The 12,075-nt window shown below is 37.7% G+C and overlaps 1 protein-coding gene across 3 annotated transcripts in view; it reads right to left on the minus strand.

Moving 5' to 3' along the window:
• Positions 1–12,075, minus strand: part of LOC124399593 (inositol polyphosphate-5-phosphatase A) — a 145,541-nt gene that overhangs the window by 63,047 nt on the left and 70,419 nt on the right. The window lies entirely within an intron of this gene.

The following is a 12,075-nucleotide window of genomic DNA, read 5'->3' on the forward strand; positions in this document are numbered from 1 at the left end:
GTGCTCTCAATGGTCCTGTAAACCTCTAACACTTCCACAGCACCACAATACAGAGGGGGTCAGAGTATGAGAGGGACTGCCACAGGAGGGGAAGGGTGAGTGTTACATGAGGACCAGGCCAAACAGCTGCAACAGTATGGACCAAGCAGAAGATTGAGGTGATAGACAGAGAACAGAAGCCCAGTGAGATAAAGGAGGTGACGAGAGAGCAGATGAAGGAGCAGACAAGTCTCTGGGTGAGCGGCAGAGCCAAACTCGGCCCTTGCATTATGTATGAGGGCCGCACATCCAGAGATGAAACATTTGCTGATTTGTGGAAAGTGCAAACAAGAGGTCTTGCCCATCTCCCAGACACATCGCATCAGCCTCTTCAAGAGAAAACAACTGTCTCACAAATAACACATGAAAACATGTTCTGTGGGACTTAGACCTGAAAGAAGGTTCTAGATTCTGTCTGTTATTAGATGAATAAAAGACAGACAGACAGAAGCGAGAGCTCAGGTTTCAAACTGCCTCCGTCTCCTTCAATTAATATATAAGCCAGAGAATGGGTGAGAAATAGTGCATCGTTTTGTGCATAACACACTAGTTGACAAATTAAATAAAAAAAATGACAAAATGAGTAGAAAAAAGGAAATAAAAGCAGATGCTTGCATACACTGAATGATACAAATACACTATTAAGATTTTACCATGCTGCACTCTGGAATATAAAAAAAGCTTCTTGATTACAAGATGGTATTTGAATAAAAAAAAAATTAAAGGCTCATTATTCAGTCTGTTCAACTTCAGAAAAACAGTGAAGTGACAACATGATTTGGACCTACAGGAAAGAAATCGGCATTTTTATTGGTTCACAATTTTTCCCTCAGTTTAATGTTTCTAGTTATATGAAATCTATATTTAAAAAAAAAGGATTGTTTTAATATAAAAATGCATATGTTGTTGAATAAAAAGAAGAAAAAATTGTGATATAATAAATTTAAAATCAAGTTGATCAGTCAGGTGGTTTATCTTAATTTAAGCATTCAAAGAGAACAGCTTTACTACAACAATACAGAATTCTGTGTTTATTGAGTAGGGACATTTTGCTGGCATGGTTTGTGACCACTTTCCCCATAAAAGAAAGGTCACTGCATGTGGTTTTAGAGAAAATTACTTCTAATATCTATAGCAAAACAAATATCATTCTACCTATATATCAGATTTGTTTCATGTGGACATAGGAAAAAAGAAGGTAAAAGTTCAAATGTGAAATTGTCAGCATTATAATTATATTAAGTGACATTGCATTTTGTATTTCCTCTGCTGTTTTCAAAACCTTAATTATCAAGAGCACTGTTGCATCAATGGACACTTATTAAAGCCTTCACTTAACAATACCGTATCGCTCCTTATCTAACCAGAGCGTCCTTGAGTCACATTAACAGGTAAATCAGCAGCAGCTGCCCTCTCCCAGTGGAGCTCAATGCTGCGTTAGTCACTCTTTGTTCTACTGTCACACAAAGCTATAACCAAATAACCTCTCTGAAAGCAATCATCGCTAATGGCATCGTCATGATTACTTTGAGCAAACTTCGATTAATCACCTCTCAAATAAATGGTAAACAATTGCACCCAAGCAGCGGCCCGAGCCATCATAAAAATTCTATACGAGGGTTCTAATAAATATTTAACGTCAGAGTTCAACCCGACTGCCTCGTTCCCCCCCCCTCGCTCCTCCCTTCCTCCTGAGCCAGGGCACTCTTCATGAAGAACCTATTATATTAGCAGGCCACAATTAATCCATTTGTCTTGAGGAATGACAGCCTCAAAATATTAATTGGAGCCGGAGCGCGCTGACAGGAAGTGCTTATCTTTTTTACCCACCGCTTTACAATGACCCGCATCAAGCGTATGTTTGTCACGTCCGGCATTATTGATTACCTGCCAGATTCACTTGAAATAATTAAAAGTATATTTTACATATTTATAAACTGGACTGTCACGATCACTACTTAATTTTCCATTAGTAAAATGCACTCTATTAAACGCACCGGGCAGGCCAGGGAAGGGACGGGAAGGGAAATGAGTAATTGCAGTAATTGTAGACGGAAAGACAATAACTGGGCCATAAAGAGGCAGGTTTTACAGCTGGCCCACGGAAAGTTCTCTCTCACTCTCGTTCTTAGCCACAGGTGAAACGCCATACCACCAGATAAACAACCGAGAGACGAGGTATGATGCAGGTCTGTGACTACTTTACACAAATAGAGCTTTCTAAAATTAACAACAGTGGGTGGGGTTGGGGTCTAATCATGCCCAGATATAATTATCTGAAACGACTCCTCACAGGTTTCTGCACACTAGTACACTGTACATGCTAAGCTCTGCCAGAGGTATGCACTTACTGAGGGGGGAAAAAAAGAGGCTAAAATCTTGTGACCTTTAATGGATTTTCTGCATTCTACTTGAAAAATGAGCCATAAAGCAAACATAAATGTAGTCATTTTTTCACAGAAGTCAAAGTGCTGCTTTTCTTTTTTTTTCGTTTTTTTTTTTTTTTTGCCACCAAGTCTAAATGCAGACACACACTCAAGTGTGATGCTCGAGGGTCAGGAGCTCAAGGCGAGGTTCAGGCTGTTAGTCATGTACAATCATGTCTTTCGTTAGGTCAGTGAGGGAATGCAATATAAAAGCTTTTAAATGGGAAAAAAGTGCGTAGAAGACTTAAACAGGGCACAAGTGTTGCTCTTTCAGATTAGCACACGTCAGCTGCTCATTTGAGCTAAAAGGTAGTAAATGGCTACTAGCCATAACCTTGAGTAGCACCGTGCCTGCATAGCTAACAACGTATTAACAAAAAGTCTGTAAATTATGCTCAGTATTACAAAAAAAAAAGGAGATTATCAAAATAATTTGATTCATTAAGAAAAAATGGGTTGTTGTGTTCAGCATTTTAAAATCAACACCTTTTTTTATATTGTACAGTGGAACAGTGGAAAAGTATATATATATATATATATATATATATATATATATATATATATATATATATATATATATATATATATATTTACTATTATATATATTATTTACTATTACTTATGTATTAACATATTAAACAATAAATCAATGAGAAAAGAAAACAGTAATATTTATAACCAAAATGCCAACCTTGGTATATAAAGCACTAGGATCAATAATAAACAATACGATATCAAATAAACACCAGAGTTAGGTCTAAAGAAAGTGAAAAAAAAAATCTAATACTATTTTTATTTATTTATTATAATATATGTAAAAGGCCATTTATTAATTACATGCTGAATAAAGCAAAGCTTGGAACTGCTCAGAGCTTTAGTATGAATACATGAACCTGTAGGTCTCTGACTATGTGAAATTCCCCCAGTGTGTTTGTACCTCATACTACAGTGTGTAGTTCAGCTACATATGCTGCCAGGATTCAAAGTGTGTTAAATTCATTTTGACACCAATCAAAAAGCCAACATAATAATTTTGATCACACTTTGATCTATTCTAACATATGTATTGCACAGGGAATGTATGACCAGAATCATATTTCACACACACAACCAGGAGTGCAAAGTTTGTGACACGTTTGAGTCTTCATGTCAAGGGAATGCTCTCCCACACAGACAAGAGCCCCTTTAGGCACTGATGGATCACTGCTGCATCCGGCCTGCTTGTAAAAATAAGCGCCGGTGACGGAGGAACTTTAAATGAGAGTTTTGTCTGTGTATCCAGTCAGGCCATCCTGCAGCAGATGAATAATAGACAGCATGGCTCAATACTCTGAATACTCAATCAATGAGTGAGGTGCTGTTTGGCAAACATATATGGCTAAGAATTCTAGAGGGGGGGAGCCAAGGGCATCTCGATCTGTATTTCTTTGCTGAAAAGCCACCCTGTTATTGATGCTCTGTCTTTCCTCGTCTTCTGCCTCTCTCTCAGGGTGTTGTGATTGCTAAGGATGACAAACAGCCTGTTTGTGCAGTATTGGAGGTTTGTGCAGGGCTGCTCGAGAGGTGCTGGCTCACTCTGGATCCTGAATAACAAGTGCTGCTTCTCTGGGATCTGCGCTCGGCCTGGCTTTGAAGTCTAAGTCACTTTTGGCCTGCTTTAGAGACACTACGACTTTGATCCCTGGTTAAAATTATGTAAGCTCATGTTAGTTACGGTCTGACCTTAAAAGAGCATCATGGCGACGTAATAGCGTATACAGAATAAAGAGGACAAGGTAGTTCAAAAAGGCATTAGTCTGTTTGGCTAATAAAGCAACTGGAGGGGAAAAAAGGTCAAAAGAGCTTTCAAGCTGCTACTGTAGCACATTGGGAGTCAAAGTATACTAGAATAGAAGACATTTCCTAAATAGATTTAAACAACTGTATATTATTAAGCAGTCGCTTTCTGGTTAATTCATGTTGTATCATCCTGAACACACTATACCCAGGCATAAATACTGTATATCAAAGAATGACATTTTATGAACAATATAATTTTACACTTTATTAATATCTTGCAACACTGTGGAATGTTTATTACTCTGATAGATCCATTACATTTGATCAAAAATCTTAAGTACACTGTTTCGACAGCCCTAATAGTTTTGTAGTTGGGATGCCACCTCTTACTTGCATGCGTAAATCTGATTTTCCACCGTCTTCAAATTGCTTAAATCCCACCAGCTAACCCTCAAAGCAACCACCTGTGTTTCATCAATGAAAACTTCAGTCATGGCTCAGTAGGAGTTCAGGCACACAGACAGTCAGAAAGACAGAAATACAGATATAGAAATGGAGAGCAGTCTGAAAAAGAGTGCTCCTCTCATTTAGTTAAAACGCTCCCTAAACTCCAATGGCGTGCTTGTATGATTGATCTGCGAACCGCTGATTTTATTTCCCCTCTTTGTGGAAAACGTTATGGATAGGTCTAAACAAGGCGTAATTGGCCAAACCGGCTGGCCACACAGGACCTGCCAACAATCCAGGCTGCTCCCGGGGTTGGCCGCCCGGCCGGGGAAATATTGTGCATTAATTTCATTTAGTCTCTCCTTCCAACATCCAATGGTACAAGTTAATTAAATTGCTTGTCCATTGTGTTCATCCACTTACAAAGTTAATGATATTGTGCAGGAGGATTAAAGAGCATTTTATAAAGCGTGCAGGATGGGAGCTGGCAGCCTCTACATTGCCCAGTTGAACCCTGTCAGTCGACGAGGCCGGTGGCCTCTGTAATTAGCAGTGAAATGGATGCTTCCATCTGCCAATTTCCTGCCAGGCTCATCCGTCGTACCGAGGGCCCTCCAACCAGGCCGCCCGCACGGGTCTAAAGCAATAAAGCCATCTTGCCAATGACATTCAACCAGAACGAATGAGAACGGGGGAAAAAAATCATAATGCAACTATACATAATGTGAGTCAGACTTATAAGAAGGCATTTTAGAATGCCAGATTTCTTTTTCTTCCCTCCATCACACAGTTTTCTAATGCTCAAAACCAATTAGTTCCTACAGTACTGGTATAGGCCTGTCTAGTTTAAATAATCTCATAGCAAAATTCCTTGTTCAGGTCATTTCACATGATGTTGTATTAAAGCAGGACCAGTTTATTCCCTTGGGCGAACAATTCACCGGACAAACCGCTGGACAAATCACTCTAAGCTCAGTTTATACTGCAAATTGAAGTGCCTGTCAAAATGATGGTATAGACAAGAAAAGTTTGCAATTCTCCTTACTTGCACAAAATACGTTGAGGTTTTAGGTAAAACATTAGTGGTTCTTAAACTGGGGTCAGTAAAGCATGACCTGAGATCTGTGATGTTTAGGAATTCACAATTATCACAGTTATTATATTCATTTGTGAGTTCTTATGGTTATTAGGCTGATTACATAAATCAAAACCTCAAGAAATAAAAACTGTAAGTTGAAAAGTGCAGGAATAAATACTAGAATAATAAATGCAAATAATTTTTAAGAAATAGATCTGAATTTATCTGATATTCCAATCCAATGATATCTGGATGCATTAACATTACATTTTCTCTTCACATAAACTAGGAGAGCCAAAAAATAAATAAATAAATATTTATATATTAAAAAAAATATATATATATATATATATATATATATATATATATATATATATATATATATATATATATATATATATATATATATATATATATATATATATATATATATATATATATATATATATATATATATATATATATATATATATATATATATATATATATATATATATATATATATATGCTTTATCTAATGCCATAGCTGAATGTCTGAAGAATCTTTGATCATAATGAAGATACAAATTCATCATTCTAGATAAGATTTTATTAAGGAAACCTCTAATCTATAGCTAGTGCCTGAAGAACAAACACACACCATCAGCAAGCCTGCATATACAAACAATATGCTCAGCTCTACAGGTCCTTCGACAAAAGCGGTCAATGGTTACAGATACCACATACAATACCTATCAGTCATTTCACCCCAGACAGCAATCAACAGTTTCCATATATTAAAAGGACAACTACTTCAGTGAGATATAAGAGCTTGATAGCTCCCTGAAACCTCAATCCTCAAATAAACCAGTGATTTAAGTGGCTGGCATGGTGAATAACCACTCTCTCTAAGTAAATATGAGCCACCGAGCTAATCTCATCATCCCCCAAAAGGCCCCGCATATCTGATGAATATTATCCGCATTATTAGATTTGCCAAAAAAGAAAAATCAAAGGCTGAACAATTGAGGGATCCATTAGTAATTAAAATGACATTACCTCGCTCTCTCTTTGTCCACTTCATATGGCATTGCCAAGGCCATCATTTGATTGTTTCGAATGCAGGGGGATAAAATGCTTTTAATATACTTAGGCTCATTAATGTAAATCATATTCCACTATGGATGTCCAATAATTAAAAAGAATATTTCAACTTGTGTCATTTGTTTCTTTTCGAAAGGTATCCTCATTAGATAGATACTTTTAGAAATGACAGGTCTAAAAGGCCATTGATTTTTCTTTATTCTCTGCTTCTGAAAATATTGTTAATGTTGACATCGAATGTTCATCAATCTAGATTATCATGCTATTTAATATGTGGCCTGCTTCTCCGATCGTCTGTTATGCATCTGATTGGATTAGGAGTGTATCAGAGGGAAGGAAAGCTACAGCCTTTTCAGGGAATTAGGAGACATGGATAGGACATGACAGCAAGGTGTCATGTGTAATCAAAATCGAGAAGAAGGAAAGTTGTACTAAGTTGAACCTTGCTGGAATTGCAGTCTTCTATGCAATACGAACATTTGGATCGGCTTTTATATAAACGGCTCATATAGGAAATGCTTGCTTGCTCTTGTTTCTGGGTTTAAAGTTTGACAGCACTTTATCAGTGAACAAAACATCAAGTCCTGGCAAGACAACAAAACCGACATCAAGAATCTCTGCGTCCTGCTTGACTGCACGTGCACGTTTCCCATCATAACACCACCTTGCAAGAGTAGGAGACAAGAGAGTAGTAAAATACTATCCTAACTAACCTACTAATCAAACTGACCAACCCATTCTTGTATCATTTAATGTAATTTCATTAACAGGTGAACACAAACAGAGAGTTTGCTGTAAAAGCGGTCTGTACACTTAAACGTGAACATGCCAATATTTTAATATGTAGTAAAATAGAAAGAATATGTGAATTTGTGAATAATTGGCTCTCACTGTGGTTCACTGGAGTTCGAAAGCTTTAGAAATGGCTTTATAACCTTTTCCAGACTGATAGATCTCAATTACTTCCTTTCTAATTTGTTTCTGAATTTCTTTGGATCCCGACATGATGTCTAGCTTTTGAGGATCTTTTGGTCTACTTCACTTCTACGTCAGGCAGGTCCTATTTAAGAGATTTCTTGATAGCGAACAGGTGTGGCAGTAATCAGGCCTGGGTGTGGCTAGAGATATTGAACTCAGGTGTGATAAACCACAGTTTTAACAGGGGGGGCAAACACTTTTTCACACAGGGCCATGTAGTTTTGGATTTTGTTTTCCCTCAATAAACTCGTTCATTTAAAAACTGCATGTTGTGTTCACTCGTGTTATCTTTTACTAATATTTAAATTAGCTTGATCATCTGAAACAATGAGGTGTGACAAACATCCAAAAAAATAAGAAATCACACCACTATATATATATATATATATATATATATATATATATATATATATATATATATATATATATATATATATATGCATGTAGGACAATAGTTACGATGCAGAGCTCCATAATATTATATGTAGGCCATAAACGATTCAAAGAAGAATGTGGGATTCTGTTTTGGAAGAAACAATAAAATTCTCTAAAAAGACTTTTTTTCCATAGTGTTTGGTAGTGGTGTGTTAAAATCTTTTTTTTGTTTTGTTTCTTTTTCTGTGCTTTCTGATTTGTTGTTGCATTTTTGTTTTGTACATCTAAATCTTATCTTGGTCAAAGTACTTATGGCTTAGTCACTGGTAGAAAAGACTAGGGTATAAACTGTACAGAGTATTTGACCTTGGTGACCTGATGTAGGCTGCATTACATAATTACTATGTGACATTTCAACATGAAACACTTCATTATCAATAACATGAAGTCCACCGTAGAGACAATCATTTGATCTTGGCCACAGGATTGACATTACTGGAAGCATCTATTCAATTTCATTTCTGTGCATTCACTACATCTAAAATGCTTTAAGTGAAGATCTTCTACCAAATATCTTCTACTGCAGGTCTGGTAATAAAGTCCTATATGGAGCAGAGGCAAAAATGTCCACTGCTGGTGTGGAAGTGTCTGCTGTAGATTGATTAGCCACCTCACTGGCACTACCCTGACAGGTCGTAGACTAGGAAGGCGATTGGCAACACAACCACAGGAAGTGCCTTTGATTCAGGCGTTATGTCCTAGTGGCCTTGCAATGACATACTGTTCCCTCCAGATGTCCAATTCGATACAGCTTTATAGCAGTGGACCACAATAAAATATTCTGCTGAGACATCTTAATGCCATACATCAGTCTGTTTGGGGGAAAAATTTATCTCGTTTTCTGACACTGTCCTCTCCAATCACACAAGGCTACTCCAAAATGAGCCCACATGGCCCCCTGCACAGTACCACTACATTTATATGGCCACATATTGCTATGCTCAATCAAAACATCAATTGTGGTGCTGTTTGGCTTACAATCCAGGACAAATCAAGCTCCAGGTTTAACGTTTCACCCTCAGGGGACAGAGTATAATCTGTTGCCTTTTTGGAACTGAATTTCCAAGCCTTTAAAGAGTTGGCTAAGAAAAGGTATGGTTTGCACGAGGTTTGTGCCAGCCTTCTTTTCCACAGCTACTGTTAGAGGCGTTTTTGCGACACAAACAGTGAGCACGGAGCCGTGAAGCTTTACAGGGAGTGCAGAAAAAAGCCGCTCGCTTTCCCTCATCTCCGCTAAGTCCCGGCTCTGGACGGCATTTGCTGCGTCTTTGTCTTTATGTAAAAGTGGATGCCTGCAGATGATGTGTTATGTAAAGTTGGTCGGGCCTGAACAGGATATCCTCCATGCTAGCTTAGTTATACTTCAGTGCATCGGCAGAGAGGACGAGGGAGAAAGAGAGAGGGCATGGGGAGGCTACATTGGCAGTTGGTAGAAAAAGGTTCGCTGATAGAAACTGTGCCATGCACGAGGGTGGGGCGGTATATGATAATAATAATAATAATAGTGATTAATAATAAAAAAAAGAGGAGTTTTTGTACGCAGATGTTCTCTTGAATCATAAATAGGAGTTGGTCCTAGCCTTTCAGGGGGTAAAGCCAGGAAATGGACAGAAAGAACAGATAGTGGGGAGGTGGAAAAGTCAGGAAAGTTCTTTAATAAAACCCAGTGTTTAGCACCAGCACCTCCCACTTTCATATCTTATATGGAACTCTAGTACAATAGCCTTGTTCTGCTGTTTCTCCAATAGTTCAATATATTGTGGAGGTCATAATTTTCTGTTATTATGCTTTCTGCAGTCTCAAATATGTGAAACAAACTAATAAAAAGCTTTCTAATGTCCGGCCAGATTACATACTATTATTTGGGAAGTACAAAGAAATCTATATGTGTAGATTGTTTCAAATCTTATGAAAGAAATATTTAGCCCATCGTTTATCATTTTCAATGTCTCATTAACTAATATTTAGTTTCCTGACTAATCTGTACCTTTCAGTACACAGTGTACTCACTGTGTGTACACTTTTAGTAATTAAATGAGAAGTAATATATCGACAGTGCAAACATGAAATCCTAATTAAAGTAACCACCATTGAGACATAAATGTGTCTATAAGGCTATGCATTTTAAACATTCTATAAAATATTACTGGAATTTTATGGAAGGAGAACAGTGTTTGGTCTTGTGCGAGTTCTCGAAAGCTTGAGAGCCTCTTCATCGCTAATCGGCATGAGATTTTTCTGAAAGAATGAAACTGATACATGTCAGAACAAGCGAAGTAAAAGCGCAGGAATGTAATTAGGCTGTTAAAATTAAGGAGCTGAATACAACTAAAAGAAATATAACATCAAATCTAATTACAGAAGCATTTAACGAGGTACTAATTAACACACAAGTAAAGCATTGTGGGCAATGCTGGCACATGAGTTTGCACTGACATGGGGAGCCTTTGTTTGTGATTAAAGTCCGCTTGGAAAGCATTAGAATCTGAAATATGGTTATGTTTGCTTGCTTGTTTTATGAGTGGTATTCTCTGTCCAGCACAAGTTCACATGGAGGTTTCCTATTATCTCAGCCAGGTGGCCTGTGAATGACACTCATTCATCTCAATTCCTTCTTTTCGTCTTCGTCGTTCCCTCACTCTCAGGTGCAGTCAATCTTACAGTAAGATACAAATGGTTCTGTTTGCTCTCAGTCACACGGCTTACCATCCGAGCACACTTTAGCCTTACGCTGATAAAGGCTCTCATTCACGCAACGCCACTGCCTCTAAATTTCAGCAAATTCTTCCATACAAAGCACAAAATCCTGTGTAGCAGTTTTTTTTTTAACCATAAAATCTCACCCATCACCAATAATGCAGTATATCAGCTCCTATCTGACCCTTTTATTAGCATCCTTTATGAGCAAACTCGGTCTTATGATCCTCATAACCAGAAAAGCACTCTCTATAATCTTGAATATATTCTGTATTAATTTCCTTGACAAAAATCAATTGAAAGAGGTCCAAGCGAGAGAAGAAGGAGCTTGTTATGGGTCTCTTTGATGCGATCCTCCCTTATTAGGAACATCTAGTTCATTTACAAGATACACTTTGCTGCTGTTAGGACAGGGTGCACGACAAAGTCATTGTTCATTCCTCCTGATTCGAAGTTAAGAGCCACTTAAAAGCAATTGCTCGGCGAACATTTACAAAGTTAGAAAACGAGTGGCTAAAACCGTTCCAGTGATTTGCTGTGCGTTTATCTTCGAATAACCATGGCAGGAAAGCATGTAAATCTAATCAGTTCTTGCAGAGACTTGTAAAGAAGATGCCTCATGAGAACATTTTCAGCTCATTTGAATAAAGCAGACTTTAAGAATACCTGAGCAAAGATACATTGTTAGGGTCAGTAGGGAATGATAAAAATATGCTATATCATGACAATGCAGTATTATCTCAGCCTACATTTTAGTTCGATAACTTCATTGCAACACAAGAATAAAAAGAAGCAGAGGCAGAACTTGAAAATCAATCATAGAATGAAGCCATCAATTAATCCAGTAGCTAGAGGGCCATGTAAGGAACGACTGAATGAGAGCGGGGAAACAGTCAAGTCCAGTATGGGATTCAAAATCGAAGGCACAATACCTGCTAATTCGATTAAGTGCTTGCCGTGAGTAGTGCCTGTGGTTATAGGTTGATGTAAATGCATAGCCAGTTGAGTAAACATTGCACGGGCATTAGAATAAGGTGATTTTATAAGTGAGGAGAATGAAAGGGCCCACATAAACCCCTGCCAAGTCCATTATGGGTATTGAAGTCATCCTAC

This window comes from Silurus meridionalis, chromosome 2, assembly GCF_014805685.1.
Source record: "Silurus meridionalis isolate SWU-2019-XX chromosome 2, ASM1480568v1, whole genome shotgun sequence".
Lineage (NCBI taxonomy): Eukaryota > Metazoa > Chordata > Actinopteri > Siluriformes > Siluridae > Silurus > Silurus meridionalis.